The 16,389-nt window shown below is 57.3% G+C and overlaps 1 protein-coding gene across 1 annotated transcript in view; it reads right to left on the reverse strand.

Annotated features, from left to right (window-relative positions):
• Positions 1-16,185, reverse strand: part of POU6F1 (POU class 6 homeobox 1) — a 32,868-nt gene extending 16,683 nt beyond the window's left edge. Inside the window, 5 exon segments of the mRNA XM_040581164.1 lie at positions 1,659-1,765; positions 12,300-12,404; positions 13,985-14,265; positions 15,117-15,183; positions 15,921-16,185. The gene's annotated coding sequence lies outside the window, so the exon portion shown is untranslated.
• Between the last annotated feature and the right edge of the window lie 204 nt (positions 16,186-16,389).

Consider the following 16,389-nt stretch of genomic DNA (forward strand, 5'->3'; position numbering starts at 1 on the left):
CCACGGTGATACATCGGCCCGTCACGTCAGCCCGGGAGGCACTTCCAGGATCCAGGAAACATCCCCTGGCACCGTTCTGACGAGCCCTTTATCGTTTCTCTGCATTTCAGAAGCCACAGGCTCCTGCTGAGGCCACCGAGTGTATCCTGAGCCAGAGCTGGCATTTGTATGCAATTAGTAAACATAGTTATTAGGATCCTGTTGATCCAAAGGGGCCTAAATTGAATTAAGAGCCAAATTCTCATTTGAAACTCAACAGGGGCCGAGCATTTGATTCCCTGAGGCTGCCTTTTGTACACACCGCTCGTTATTTATTATCTGCGGTGCAGCGACACTTCGGGGTCCCAGCAGCGACGGGCTGTTCCCTTTGCCAGCCGCTTGTCCCAGCTCTCCCCCGTCCCGGGCTCTGCCAGGCTCAGCCCAGGGATTCACGCAGGACACGAACCAGCGAGGGCTTTTAGAGCAGCCAGCGACTGGTTTCCAGTAGCCGCTGCGAATTTTTAAACCTGGCCTTAGCTTCAGAGCAGGCAAACACCTTGGGATGCCGGTGCACAGTTTAATTAACAATTTATTCTAGTGCAACAGAGACCAGAGCAAGGGACAAGCGAGTGGCTTACGCTGGCAGCTGGCGTTATTAAAAGTTAATGAGCTCTCCAGCAGCCAGAGCCTGGCAAACGGCGAGGAAGCCGGAGCAAGGGATCTCTGTGCTGCCTGCAAGGGGCAAAAGCAGCAAACCAGGGGTGCGAAGTGTCCCGCTGCAAGAAGAGCGAGCAAGGGAAGCGAGACGCTCCAGAGGGGCCTCGTGAACTTCTCCGGAGAGCAGCTGGCAATGGGGAGGGTGTCTGGGGGCACAGCGGGGGCTCTGACCCTGCGTCCTGCTGAATTCACCCCATGGGGAACGATCCCTCTGCTCCAGGTAGTCGCTATGTGCCACTTTATCTTCCCTCGGCATCGCCAGACCAGGCTGGCGCGGTGGATCCTGGCACAGCAGAGCAGCCCCTGGGGGCTCTGCGAACGAGCATCCTCCCCCCAGTGTCTCACAGCAGCTTTTTCCTGCACCTGGAAGAGGTGGGAAAGCTTCCTGCTCTCATCCCACCACCTCCCTGCCGGCCCAGGACCCCCCCCGGCTCCCTCCTACACCTGTCACGTAGGGATCTTTGTCGGAGCGGGCAGCCGAGCCCCAAGTGGGATCCCACCAGCATCCCAAGGTGTTTGCCTGCTCTAAAGCTAAGGCCAGGTTTAAAAATTCGCAGCGGCTACTGGAAACCAGTCGCTGGCTGCTCTAAAAGCCCTCGCTGGTTCGTGTCCTGCGTGAATCCCTGGGCTGAGCCTGGCAGAGCCCGGGACGGGGGAGAGCTGGGACAAGCGGCTGGCAAAGGGAACAGCCCGTCGCTGCTGGGACCCCGAAGTGTCGCTGCACCGCGGATAATAAATAACGAGCGGTGTGTACAAAAGGCAGCCTCAGGGAATCCCAAAGCGGGATCCCAAAGCGGCAGGCGAGGGCAGAGTGCCCACAGCTGGACGGGGAGGGATGGCCGAGGGCCCGATCCTGCACAGACACATCCAACACCACCCACGCAGGCACCGGAGAGCGGAGCGGGCGCTGAAATCCCGTGGGATCGCAGAGGCTGCGGTGGGGAGAGGGGGCAGCTACTTACTCACGGTTTGCTCCGGGGTGAAAGGACGCTCCTGGCAGGAGACGGGGCTGGCTGCTGCGTCCTGCTCCTCGGGGCCGGCCGCGGGGCTGCACCGCTCCGGGTTTAGGCTGCAGGGAAAGAAAACCGGGAGCTGCCTCGGTGCCGAGCTCTGCCTGCTCCCAGGCTCCCCGCAAGCCACGAGGAGCCACAACAGCCCTGGGCGAGAGGGGACAACCCCAAAGCATCACCAGCCTCGCAGCCGGGCTCTCCTCCCTCCTCATCACGGCCAAAAGGCAGAGGAGCATTGGGAAAAGTTGGGAAAAGTTGGGAAAAGTTGGGAAAAGTTGGGAAAAGTTGGGAAAAGTTGGGAAAAGTTGGGAAAAGTTGGGAAAAGTTGGGAAAAGTTGGGAAAAGTTGGGAAAAGTTGGGAAAAGTTGGGAAAAGTTGGGAAAAGTTGGGAAAAGGTGACCCCAGCCCCATCAGCGAGCTGCCCCCAAAGCCCACCGTACCCAAACGTCAACGCACGGGGCAGCTCTTCTCGGAGCCCCCCGAGTTTGGTGACCAAAGGAGCCGCTGCCACCACCAGACCTCGCCGTTACCCGTCCCCATCTGTAAAGAGCCTCTCGCAGAACCGCGGATTCATCCCGGAGCGGCGAGGGGCTGAAGGGGGCACGACCCCCCCCGCTCCCCCCACTGCATTTATCTCCCTGTAGATCCATTCAGGCTTGTCCCAGGGGGAAGATAGAAAAGAAATTTTTTTTTGGCAATTTTTTTTCTTCTTGGTGCCGTGCAAAGAGACCAATTAATGCGCTAGACGATTAAACAGACATTTCATAATGTCAGGCTCGATTCAGTTTGGTGGTGTGCTATGGATTTCCGAGTGGGCTGCTTCTCCCGTAGCAGACGTTCGGCAGGTCGGCAGTACCATTTCATTTGATTTCTTCACACTTTTTTTTTTTTTTTTTTTTTTTTTTTTTTTTTTGCAATTAATGGGACAAATAATTTGTCCAGATGGTGGTGTGAAGTGCACACAGCAAGAAGACAGCCATTTCGCAACAGATGGCAGCAAGGAAATGAAATGCACAAAATAATAATAATATTTAAAAGGAGAAAAAAAAAAAAAAGAAGATGATGGGGGGATAAAGGGAAGGATAATTTAAGATGCTCCGAGTCTCACTGTGAATATAATTGCCGTGTTAATTACAAGTGTTGATGAGTCAGAGATGTAGCCACTTGGATCCCAAGTGGGTGGAAATCGAAGTTTGAACAAACTTGCCACAGGTGAGAAACGCTACGAGGTTAATTAAACCCACTCTGCACAGAAGACGTTTTGGACAGGGCTACAGCTCGCTAATTACTCGCCGTCGTTATCCTGGATTAACTCCTTTGGATGGACACTCCGATCCCAGGCTGAGGAGTTTAACGGCGCCAGAAGTGGACACCAGCTTCAGGTAGACGAGCCTTGAGAGCTGGCGCGAAAACACTGGTCCCGGCCCCGCGGTGACTTTGCACGCTTGCACAGTGCACGGTCCCTGCCCCATGGTGGCTTTGCACGCTCACATGTGCACGGTCCCTGCCCCATAGTGGCTTTGCACGCTCGCATGTGCACGGTCCCTGCCCCACGGTGGCTTTGCACGCTCACATGTGCACGGTCCCTGCCCCATAGTGGCTTTGCACGCTCGCATGTGCACGGTCCCTGCCTCGTGGTGGCTTTGCACACTCACATGTGCACGGTCCCTGCCCCGCGGTGACTTTGCACGCTCGCACGGTGCATGGTCCCTGCCCCACGGTGGCTTTGCACGCTCGCATGGTGCATGGTCCCTGCCCCACGGTGGCTTTGCACGCTTGCACGGTGCACGGTCCCTGCCCCACGGTGGCTCTGCACGCTCACATGTGCACAGTCCCTGCCCCATGGTGGCTTTGCACGCTCACATGTGCACGGTCCCTGCCCCATGGTGGCTTTGCACGCTCACATGTGCACGGTCCCTGCCCCATAGTGGCTTTGCACGCTCGCATGTGCACGGTCCCTGCCCCATAGTGGCTTTGCACGCTCGCATGTGCACGGTCCCTGCCTCATGGTGGCTTTGCACACTCACATGTGCACAGTCCCTGCCTCATGGTGGCTTTGCACACTCACATGTGCACGGTCCCTGCCCTGTGGTGGCTTTGCACACTCGCACCGTGCACGGTCCCTGCCTGTCACGGTCCCCTCAGTGGACTCACGATGGTTTGTTAACTATGATCTCAAAGCGCAAAAGTCAAGGCGACCACGCCAAGGGGTTATGCTTCAATCAAGCAGCACAATGTATTGTTCGCCCATAAAGCGGCGTGCGATAGGTAGAAAGACAGAAAGAAAAGAAAAGATAAAGCCAAAAGAAAAGAGGATTATAGCTACCACCACGGGTCCAAGGCGCCCCTACGGTCCCAGGTCCAGGCAGCGTCCCGCCGGTCCTTCCGATCGTTGTGATCCTTGGTGGGGAAGATCTCCAAAGTCGGGTTTCTAAGGAGCCATCCTTTATGCCAAGGAACACGCCTTGCTCCTCCTCTGGCCCACGGACTGTTGCCAGTCTCCACCTTCTCCAGCCAGGTTACCAGCGTGTCCAAAGAAGAGTGCCCGAGGCGTGGTTTGCCTTAGAGACAGGTGGCTTCAGACCAGGAGGTGTGGGTTTGTATTATGATGAAGAAAGTTCACCTGAAGTTTATGTTTTCTGGTTCGTTGTTATGACCACGGTTGTGATCCATCTTCTGGACAACGGTTACGCGGCCTTAATGTAATCGTTCCTTCCAGCCCCAGGTTGCTGGGTACTCCTCGTACGGTGCAGCTCTCCTTCCCAGGGTCTTTGTGTCTGGGTGTCCATGAGGACCACAATCCATCTCCAGGTCGCTCTTGGCAATGTTGAGACAATACTGTTCTCTCTGGACCGACTCTTACACGGCCCCGCGGTGGCTTTGCACACTTGCACGGTGCACGGTCCCTGCCTCGTGGTGGCTTTGCACAATCACATGTGCACGGTCCCTGCCTCATGGTGGCTTTGCACGCTCGCACAGTGCACGGTCCCTGCCCCGCGGTGGCTTTGCACGCTCGCACGGTGCACAGTGCCTGCCCCATGGTGGCTTTGCACGCTCACATGTGCACGGTCCCTGCCTCGCGGTGGCTTTGCACACTCACATGTGCACGGTCCCTGCCTCGTGGTGGCTTTGCACACTCACACGGTGCATGGTCCCTGCCTCACGGTGGCTTTGCACACTTGCACGGTGCATGATCCCTGCCTCGTGGTGGCTTTGCACGCTCACACGGTGCACAGTGCCTGCCCCACGGTGGCTTTGCACGCTCACATGTGCATGGTCCCTGCCTCGTGGTAGCTTTGCACGCTCGCACGGTGCTCAGTGCCTGCCCCATGGTGGCTTTGCACACTCACATGTGCATGGTCCCTGCCTCGTGGTGGCTTTGCACGCTCGCACGGTGCTCAGTGCCTGCCCCACGGTGGCTTTGCACGCTCGCACGGTGCCTGCCCCATGGTGGCTTTGCACGCTCACATGTGCATGGTCCCTGCCCCGCAGTGGCTTTGCACGCTCTCACGGTGCAGGCAGGCGCACGGACACCCCCGGCACAGCCTCCCCCATGCACAGGAGGCAGCTCCAAGTCCCAGTCCTGCTCCCTGGAAATGCAGCGTTACGGTAACGACGCAGCCCCAAACATCCCTTGCTGCCGTCTCACCAGCTCACAAGTCTTTTTTTTTCACCACAGAGATCCTGGCTCAAAACACTGCCGCCAGCCGGAGTTCTCGTTCAAAGTGTATTTCCAGGTGTCACAGTGGTAGAGACCTGGACCCCAGCGGTCCGCACCATTTTTTTCCCTCCTCACAAACCAGTTTTCCTCTTAAAACGCCTCCTTACCCTTCTAAACGTTATCACTTTTAAGATTTTACTGTGTTTAACGATGGGGAAACTGAGGCAGGGGATGAGATGTGACACCTCGCTGCCAGCAGGTCTCAAAACCCTCTGTCCCCAACAGAGACCCATGCCCCCGGGCGAGCATCCCTGCACCCGCGCTCACCCGCTGCGCGCCAGGAGGAAAAAGAAAACCAGGAATTTTCTTCTGGCGGGACAGAAGCCGAACTGGCCAGCCTTGACCTCCGAATCAAAACCTTTCCGCCAAGCAGCAAAACGATGTACATCTAATTTCTACTCCATTTCTCCTCCGTTCTTTTGGCCCTGCACCAAACCCCCGGCATGGTACCAGGGCAGGGCTTCGGGTCCGGGCACGGGATGCCGACAGGGATGCAGAGCCTTGCTGAGCGCCGCCTCGCAGCCTGCTGTAAAATTCCTGAAGATCGGGGCTGTAAAGGAAAGCTGGCAGCATCCGCACCCGCAGGACAGTGAAATCTTTTTTAAGACAGGTTGGTTTTGTTTTTTTTTTTTTCCAATGGGAGGCTTTTTGGAGGAGACATGGCAGCTCCCCAGCGTTCCTCATCCACTGTTGTGTCAAATTCATGCCTGGAAAACCCCGTGCCAGGGCTGGGGCAGCCAAATCCCGAAGGAGAGTCTGGGAAAACTCATCTACCAGCCCAACACACCTTCCAACGCCAGCGAAGAGGCAGAGCCAGGGCCGCCCGGGGTGACCATAAAGCTCATCAAGCAAACCGAGGGGCTACATCGAGCCCAGATGCGTGGCCCTGAGGAGCCTGCCAGGGAAGGAGCCGGCTTGGGAATCTGCATCGGTGGAGAAAATGGGGCTGCTGCCACGTAGCTGGTGCTTCCCAGCCTGGATTATCCCGCCGGAGAGACGAAAATGACACAGGAGCAGGAGATGGAGAGGCTGGTGGCGTCCCTGTGGCCCCAGCCTGCGTAAAGCTGCCAGGGATGAGCCTGGGTGCAGGCACAGCCCCTCCAGCACCCTGGTCCCAGCAGAAATAACTGGGGAACTTCTAATCGCTCCATCAGAGCATCTGCTGCCTGGGCAAGGGAGAGGAAACACCCGGCGGAGGGTCCCGAAACCTGCTTGAAAAAAGGGGGAAAACCCCAAACCAGCTGACCAGGCTTTCCTGCCAGTTCGGTGGTTTAACTCCATTATCTGCACAGTCCTCTTTGTGCCATTAAAGAGAAACAATTTTTCTCCCGGCCACGGTTTTCTCATGAGTGGGAAGACGCCCGGGAGAGCGGCGTGCTGCGTCCCGCTCCGCTCCCGCTGGGCTGCGCGGCCTCCATTGAATCCCTTCATCTTCATTACGGTTTTGGGGGGACAAAAGCTTTATCCCGAATCAAACCGTGCCCAGCCAGGGGTGATGGGGTCCCCCTCTCCGCTGCCTGCCACGCAAACCCCGGCGGGGCTCATCCTGCCGGCTGCTGTGCCGTGCCCTGCACCCGGAGCAGCCGGATCAGCTTACGGTGACTTCCCAGGAATCCGCTCCTTTCTGCCGGAGAGATGGGAAAGTATTTCTGTTCCCACTCCACCAGACAAGAGGAGATGTTGGGATTAAGTTCACCTCCCAAGGTCATGCCAGAGGAACGTGGCAAAACCAGGAGCAGATTTCGGATCTCCCAAGCGGGTGCGCTCGGAGCTCCCATCTGTCTCCCCCAAAACAGCGCCCGGCGCATCGATCCCTGTCCTGCCAGCACCCCGGGACTGGATGCCACCTCGAGGGCCCAGGACATCTCGGAGGGACATCACGGTCAGTTTGGGGGGGGCACTGGAACCCCCCCAGTAAGCCTCCGGTGACATGAAAAGCAACTGGGGGGACACAGGGGGACCCCTTCAGCGGCTTTTAAAGCGGAGCTGGTCGGCTGAAGACGACACCTGACCCTGAGATGGCCGCGGCTGCAGGTGCCGGGGACAGGTCTAAGCAGGGGGGGCAGCCCCTCTCCTTTCCCCCCCCCCCCCCCCCCGTGGGGATGGAGCGAACACAGCCCCCCCCTGTCACATTTCTCCCCCCCCGCAGGGTGGTCGCGATGCACTGTACCCCGCTCCGTCCCCCCCATCCCCTGTGCTGCCGGGGCTCTGCAGCACGCCGGCAGGGTCCCCCCCACCCCAAAATGCAAACCCAGGGGCTCAGGGGTGGCCGTGGGGGGCTGTCCCCGGGGCAGTGCCCCCCCCCCGCAGGGCTGCACAGCCCCCCTAGCCCCTTCCAGCACCCCGGTGCCCTGCCCCACACTGTGCTGGAGCACCCCAAAATGCCCTGGTACCCCCCCAGTCCTACTCTCCATCCACCCCTCAGCTGCAGCAGCTGCCCCCGGCCCCCCCCCCGGGCTCTGCTCACCCCCTGGGCACCCAAACCCCTGCCGGGCACCCGCCCCCCTGGCCCCCGCACCCCAAGGGCATGGCCACTGCCCCCTCCTCCACGCCGGGGGTCCCTCTGCCCTCCCCCGCCAGGACCCCACCACTCTCCTCCTCTCCTGCCCCCCCGGCACTGCTCATCCCCAGCCCTGTTGCTCCTCTCCTGCACCCCAACAGCCATCTCCCACAGCCCCAAATTTCTCCTGCCCCCCCCCCCCCCTTCCCCCAGCTCTCCCCAGGGCAGCCCCCCACCCCCTTTCCCTGCCCCGGGGCTCACCAGCCCCCTCCTCCCCCTTTTCCACCCACTTCCAGCCCCGGGGTCCCCCCAGGGACCCCCACCTCGCCTAGCTCTCCCTTGGCACCCCCTAATCCTACCTACCCCCCCCCCCCCCCATATTCCGGTGCCCCCCAATCACACCTTCACCGCCCCCACTTTGCATCCCCACTCCTAGCGTGCAGGGTCCCCAGCTCTCCCTAATTCCCACCCCCCCCTCCAAACCCCACTACCCCCCCTAAATCCCGATGCCCCCCCCAATCCCGATTCCCCCCCAATCTGCTTTTATCACACCCCCCCCCCAGAACGCTGCACCCCGCTCTCCGCCGTTTTCCCCCCTCCGCGCCGGTTCCCCCCCCCCATCACTCTTTATCATAAATATATAAATTATGCTAATTACTGCATTGCATATTCACCGCGCGGGCCCGCCGCCCCCCGCCCGGCCCCGGCCCCGCTCCGGCCCCGCACTCACCGCGCCGCCGGGGCTGGGCGCTCGCCGGGGGTGGGTGGGGAGGGGGGGTCCGGGGGTCGCGCTGCTCCGCGCTGCTCCGCGCCTTCCCTCTGCCGGAGAATAATTAAAAATTCATCTCACAGCGGCGGCGGCGGCGGCACAAAGGGGAGGGAGGCGATGGGGGGGGGGGGGGGACGGGAGGCGGGGAGCGGCGGCGGGACCCCCGGTGCCCGGGGAAAGGGGGGTGGGGGGATTTTTTTTTTTTGAGGGGTGGGTGGGGGGTGGGTTTTCGCCGTGGGGCTGGGGAGGGTTTGTATTTTTGCTCCTCCGGGGGGATTTTTTAGCTGCTGCGTCATGAACATAATTTATGCGCAGGCCTTTGCCGCATCCGCGGGGCTGCCGCGCTGCACGCGGCCGCCGGGGGCGCACGGACCCCCCCCGGCCCCGGAGACCCCCCCGGCCCCTAGAGCTGAGCCCCCAGCCCCCCGAACCAGGGGCACCCAGACCCCAAAGCCAGCACCCCCGCCCCGCCCCCCTCCTCCAGCCCCGAGACCTCCCCAGCCCCCCGAATCGGAGACACCCAGACCCCAAAGCCAGAGCCCCCACCCCGACCCCCCCTTCAGCCCTGAGACCCCAAAGCCTGAGAACCCCCAGCCCCCCGAATCGGAGACACCCAGACCCCAAAGCCAGACACGCCCCCACCCCAAAAGCTGAGCCCTCAGCCCCCCAAACTAGGCACACTCCGGCCCCCAAACCCAGAGCCCCCACCCTGGCCCCCTCCAGCCCTGAGACCCCCAAACCTGAGACCCCCCAGCCCCCCGAATCAGAGACACCCAGACCCCAAAGCCAAACACACGCACCCAGCCCCAAAGACACCCACCCCCCCGGGCCCAAAAGCTGAGCCCCCAGCCCCCCGAACTAGGCACACCCAGACCCCAAAGCCAGAGACACCCCCCCCCGACCCCCCCCTCCAGCCCTGAACCCTAAAACCTGAGAACCCCCAGCCCCCTGAACCAGACATCCAGACCCCAAAGCCAGACCCCCTGCCCTGACACACCTCCAGCCCTGAGACCCCAAAACCTGAGAACCCCCAGCCCCCCGAATCAGACGCCCCCCCCCCCCCCCAGCCTCCCAAGCCAAGCTCCTCCAGCCTCCGGCACACAAACCAGAGCCCCCTCCAGCCCCAAGACCCCCAAATCTGAGCTCCCCAGCTCCAGGATCCGCAAATTAGACCCCCCTGCAGCCCCTAGCCCACAGCCCCCCAAGACCCTGAAACCAGAGCCACCTCCAGCCCTAAGACCCCCAAAGTCAAAGCTCCCCAGACCCCCAAAACCAGGGCGCCCTCCAGACCCCCAAAAGCGGAGCTCTCAGCCCAAAGGTCCTGCAACCAGACTTCCCTCAAGCCCCCAGACCCCAAAACCAAAGTCCCCTCCAGCCCTGAGACCCCCAGAGTCAGAGCTCCACTGCCTGTGACTCCCCCAAACCAGACCTGCCCCCCCCAGCTCAGAGCTTCCTCAAAGTCCCCAAAACAAGAGCACCCCAAGCCTGAAGTTCCCCCAGACTCACTTCAGCCCAGACCCCCCTCAAACTGGAGGCACACCCAGCCTGAAGCCCCCTATAACAGGAGCACCCCCCAGCCTGGAGACCTCCCAGCCCAAGGCATCTCCAATCCAGAGCTCTCCCAAACCCAGAACCCCCCCCAAAACTGGAAGCCCCCACCCCAAACTCGGAGCTGATATCCCAGAGATCCTCAAATCCCATCCTGCACACCCAGAAACTCCCAAAAGCCAAACACTGGAGCCAAACCCCTTCCAAAAGCCAGAGCCCCCCCGCCCCCCATCCCAAACCTCCACAGGACTCTGGTCCCCCAAAACCCAGACGCACCCAGTCCCAGACCCCAAAGTGCTGAGGACCCCCGAAACCCACAGCCTTCCCCCTCCAATGTCTCCAAACCCCCAGCCCTGTTAAATACCTGACTTGCCTAAAACCTGAAGCCCCCCCCCCCCAGCCCCATTCCCAGCAGCAGCCCCCCAGCTTTGGGGTCACCCTTTGCAGACCCCAAGCAGCTGCGCCCCCAGTTTGCCGCGGTAGGTGCTGGGGGGAGCCCCTGGCTCTGCACCCCACAAGATCACCCCTGGAGAAGCCTTCCTGACCCCAGCTCCGAGCCGGCTCATCAAAACCCTAATACAGCATTTCATCATCATAAATTAATACATTAATCATCACATTAACGTGAACCACCCCGGGGCAGCACAAAGGATTCAATTTGTTCCCCTTCACCCCCCTCCCCGTTATCCACTTTCCTCCGGGGTTGCAGCTTAAGACAGAGCCCCGGTGCCCAACCCGCTACCTGCCCGGGCTGGGGGCTTTTCCCGAAGTGGCTCAAACCATCCCCAAAACCATCCCAAAACCCATCCCGAGTCTCGAACGCGGGAGCTGGAGGCAGGGGCCTGGGCGGGAGCAGCGCCCGGGGAAGCCACAGTAATAATTCAAGACGCTCCATCTTCCCGGCATAGCATTAGCTCCAGATCCAGCCTCCCAGCATAATATGCAGGAGGCTGAGCTCCGCACGCCAGCCGGCATCCCAGCCCCGCACCGGGGTCTCATCCGAGCCTGGGGGGCTGCACGGCCCTGGGGTGAGTGGGGAGCCACAGGCTCCTGCCCTCCTTCGGGCTCAAATCTGGGGGGCCGTTGACCCCACGCCTCGAAAATTCAGTTTATTCTGCTCCCTCACCAGCACATCCAGGACCTCGGGACCCCCGCGGGGTGCCAAAAATGAGGCTGCACGTAGCTGCTGGCACCCACCTCGCCCCCAGCGGCGCCTTCCTGCAGGGATAACGGGGATAACCGGGATAACGGCTGCCCACAACTCCGGCTGGCTCACCCACGGTGCAAAGTTTGAGCGTCAAGCTGGCAGACGGCAGGGCTGCTCTAGTGGAGGGGGGGGGGGGTTGTAAACCAAGAAACATACCATAATAGTTCACGAGATGAGGATGGGATTTGCTTCTGGGTGTCTCCGAGAGGGGAGAACCTACCAGAGCCTCTCTGAACCCTGTCGGTAATTTTAATTTCCAGGAGCGATCACGCAGGCTTGTGCGAGAAATGCCGCTCATGAATGAGTCCCGGGGATCCGTCTGTCAGCTCGGAGGGACTTTTTTTTTTGTGGATTAGGCGAAGGAATGAGGAAATCAGCACCATAAAGGCAACTCAGGTGCAACTTTAACCTTGTCAATACGTAATTAAAAGGAGGAAGAAAACTATTTCTGTAATTGCAAAGCTCATTAGAAGCACAGGTGCAATTCTGCAGCTTTTCAGGCCAACTTACAGACCAATTATAGCTTGTTTGGAATCATTAAAAAGAAAGGAAACGGAGCATATTATTATCTTGCATTCTGTGTCTTTTACAATTTTAAAATTGTAACTTCCTTCTTATCTCCTGGCAGGAAAAAAAAGAGAGCCAGGGGGTGGGTGGGGGGGGGGTGGCAAGGGACAAAAACTCCAACGTGACATCTCAGTTATTGGCACTTCTTAAAAACAAGCACGGCTTGATAAAGCCAAATTATTTTTACTTCTTTCCCATCCCTATTAGCTGGAAAGAACTGCACCACCCATCTTTGTGGCAAAAGCTCACGGATTAATTGAAATCCTTGCCTCGCAACACACCTCTTTCGGAGTTCGTGATGAGATATTCACAACCTGCTCCCACAGCGCTCTTCCCATCAGCCGTGAGTGAATATATATACATTAGCAGGGATGTAACTGGCATCCCTGTGAAAAAAAAAAAAACAAAACCAACAAACAAACCCAAAACCCAACAATTAAGAAGTGTAAATACCACGTGAGGTTCTTCTAAATCCATCCCACGTCCTCTCCTGCCTGCACAGAAAGGTTTCGTGAATTAACGTCACTTAGACTAGCCTAGCCGCTGCGTCCCAACTTAATATGATAATATTTAGTGCTGATTAGCGCCGACCGCCGCAGCCCGCGCTCTGATTCAACAGGAATTAAGCCAGTGCTTAACGCCTGGCAGGGGTTAACGCTGAGGCAGGAATATTAACAAATATGCAGCCAGCGCTGACCACATTTTCATTAATAATCGAATTAGAGATGTTAAAGCATCTTTGCCCGAGTACAGCTGTTATTGGAGACTGCAGCGCAATTCTGCTGAGAGCCTGGTTTGCATATGCTGTACTGTGATTATGAATATTTAAATACTTCCATCTAGTTGAATTTCAGGCTCATTTACATACATTGGCATACTGGTTAATATAATGCATATGGGGAAAAGGGTGCACGGTGCATTTTTAATTTTTCTTGAAGAGGAATTGATTTTATGAGTGCTGAAAAGCTTTTTTTTTTTTTTTTTCTTCAGGAAAATAGCTTATTTGGAAGGGGAGGGGGATTTTAATTAACTGTTTGACAGGAATAGCTGGCAAAACTAAAATGCTGACTGCAAGAATGTGTCCTTTGTTCCAGAGCTTGCTCTGCCGATGAGAACTCTTGGTAGGTGACCAAATTAATATTGCAGCTTTCTTGTCCACGCTTCTTTTGCTGACTTGGCTGCTCTAATCACACACAGCGACGGGTCAGAGGAGGGTTTGCACCTGACCCTGCGGTTCCTGGCACATCTGATTTGCTACAGAAAGGTTTCCAGCCCTGCAAGGAACATATATGCCACAAACCAGCTTATTCCAGCTGTTTCAAGAACTTAAATGGCTGAAAGTGCCCCAAAAAACAAGCCAGGACTTTATTTTGGCTTCTGTGCTGCAAAGCAACTCCGGTGGCTCACAAACTTCCCTGAACCTGAGCTTAAGTACGTGCTGTGTAAAGGCTGCACGGAGATTTAACACTGGTTTTGTTGGTGCTGCGATAGATCCAGCCTGGCTTTTCCCCTTTCAAGCTGCAAACAGGCTTTAAAATTTCTGTGGGATTTTTCAGGCCACTCTGTAGCACCGGGTGAAATCCCATTCTGGCAAAGCCAACGACGGAACTGCCTGTTTCGGTGGTGGGAGAAGGAAGGAGACTGTTTTCCCTAGGTGGAAGGTATCAATCCAGTCATTAACAACTGCTTACTCATTACTTTTATGTAATTGATTATAGCCCTACACCCACAGGGTGCTCACTGCCTCAAAGTACCTCTCGATGGTGATTACTCACATGAGTAAAGTTTCACCAACACGTCCCTGCTCGCAAGACCAGCGCTATCAGCTGAATTTTTACCGCTACTTTATTTTTGCTACGTTAAGTAGCAAAGAATGGGTATAATCCTGGCCAGCTCCGCTTCTGGTCAGGGTTAAATAACTCCGTCTTGTATGAATAAGGACTTGCAGCGTGGGCCCTTCACTCACCCGAGAACGCAGGCTCTGCCGTTGACGCTTTTATCTGGTTTGTGTGTCACCGGGCTCTTTGCGGACCGTCCCCCTTTTGCCTTTCAGAAGCCCCCAGCGTGAGAAGCAAAGTCCGCTGGCGCCCAGCCAGGCGTCCAGAAACTGCCTCCACTTTTCCAGGTTTCCATTTTGAGGGCCGCAAGATGACACGTGAGCCGATTTTTCAGAGCTTTTGACGTTCACTGGAGGGTGTGGGTTTTTTTTGTTTTTTTTTTTTTTCAATCACGGGGTCCCAAGAGGCCCTTAAAGGAGGTAATCAGCAATAAAAATACAAATAAAAACAGTCCCAAGGGATTTGAAAGCAGGTGCCTTCTGGAGAGCCTGGCTCCACCGCATGAAAACACTTTCTCCTCGCCTTTGCCGCCTCACAGAGCGTTTCCACTCTTCCTTTACGAGGAAGTTTTCTGTGTAACGATAACAGCAGAGTGGAAAAAGTGGGAAAAGGGCCGTTTGTTAGAATAAACCAGGGTCTGAAGCCAGGAGGTGTTGAACAGGCTTAACCCCGAGCAGTGCCGGCAAGCTCCAGGGCTTTGCACGTTGGGGTTTGTGAAGAATCAGGGGTCACCGCCTCAGACACCACCTTCCCCCCTCCTGGAGGTGCATCCCCGCTTCTCTTACTGTCACCACACTTCACACCCTACCTCACTCCACATCTCTGTGGGCAGACTCCCACCCACCTTCTCTCCCACTTTAAAGGGTAAATATTTTTTTTTTAATGGTTCCTGCGCAGCAAGGTGAAGAACATTTTCTAGGCATGAATTATTGATGAAGCCCTCCCAGGCACACCAGCCAACGTGCATATTCATCAGGCAGCCGGTACATTATTCATGAGAAGTTCACTTAAATAGGGAAGAGAACAATGATACTGTTGATTGAGATGCCTGAAAATGAGCTTGAAAGAGTTGTACCCTCAAACTCCGGCCAAAATGCAGCCAGAAAGTTTATCAAAATCACATGCATGAAAAAAAAGGGGGGGGGAGGGGGGTTTTACGTTGTAAGGGGGAACCTTTATTGTGGTCTTTTCAGTGCCATACATATACATTATTTTTTTTAAACATGACTTTACGGGTAGAACCACCGGACTGCATCATACCTTTAGGCACAGCTCTGGACCTCCAACTGCACCTTCTGCCGGCAGATAGGGCTGCAGCGGGTGACACCTGCGACAGATTTTTATAACAGTATTTAAGGCCCCGTAACTCACCCCAAATTCATTTAAGACTGTCAGGAGAAGCCTCAGGCTCCTCCTTGAACCCCACAATGTTTTTAAGCAGACGTAGACACCCCAGCTTTGTTGAACAGGGCTGGTGTAAGAGTGGGGAGCACCTGCTCTTGCAAACACAGATTTGCCTAATATTTGTATAAATACGAGGCAAAAAAAGCACTTGAATCAAAGAGGGGGTTTATTTCCCTCAATCTCTCCTGTGCTGCTGGATGAAGGGAAACTGGGGGTGGGAAGGGGGAGAACAACCCCGAGAAATGCAGGCGCCTGCCAGCACCTTCAGCTTCTTGGCAGCGTTTTGGCCACACTTAATGGAAAGGGGAAACCACGGTCACTTCCCAAAGGAACTGGTTCCTTATGTGCTCCGTGTTGGGCGAGACCCCACTGAAGGCAACGGGTCCCACTGTGGGATGCTGCCCCCCAAAAGGAGGGTCTCCAGGGGCTCCCTGCCGCAGGGAGGCAGAAAACGGGGTCCTGTGGAGGACCCTGGGAAGGACTTGGGGCTTCACCAACCACCGCAAAGACACGGTTTAGAATAACCAACATCACCCGGAGCTCGAGCTGCAGTCACCGGCTGTTGGCGCAGCCACCGTGCTAACGAGCCGCTCCGCCTGCTGATGCTTCACACAGTCCTTAAGGCTTAATTAAGCTTAACAATATTTGGAGGTTACCAACCATTTCCACTGATCTTTTATTCACGAGCTCAGAGGCAGCTTCTTTCGCTGGGTGCTGTCGGGAGGAAGCAGGGGAAGAGCTGGGGATGGGGGCTGCCCTGCCCACCAGTTTGCCCAGTGCTGGCCCAGGCCCTGGAAAGGAAACCCAGCTGGGCTGGGTCCTGCTGGGGGCTGGGGCACCCCACGTTGCCCCTAGCCCACGCTGGGGGACCCCCACCTCACCTATGGGGTGGATGGGTGGCACCCCCCTCCCCCTGGACCCTGCTTATGGTCCCCCCCCAATGCTGATGCCTGCGTGGGCACCCCCCCCGAGCCCTGCCCAGGCCCCCCCTCAGGTCTAGCCGCTACTTTAGGGCGGGGGAGAGCAGCGGGGGTCCCAGTGGGAGCCCACTTAGAGGCCACCTCACCCCTGTGGGTCCCCCCACTGCACTGGGCTCTACCCAGAGACACCACCTCCCCCCGAGGTACCG

Source organism: Falco naumanni (genome assembly GCF_017639655.2).
Source record: "Falco naumanni isolate bFalNau1 chromosome 20 unlocalized genomic scaffold, bFalNau1.pat SUPER_20_unloc_1, whole genome shotgun sequence".
Lineage (NCBI taxonomy): Eukaryota > Metazoa > Chordata > Aves > Falconiformes > Falconidae > Falco > Falco naumanni.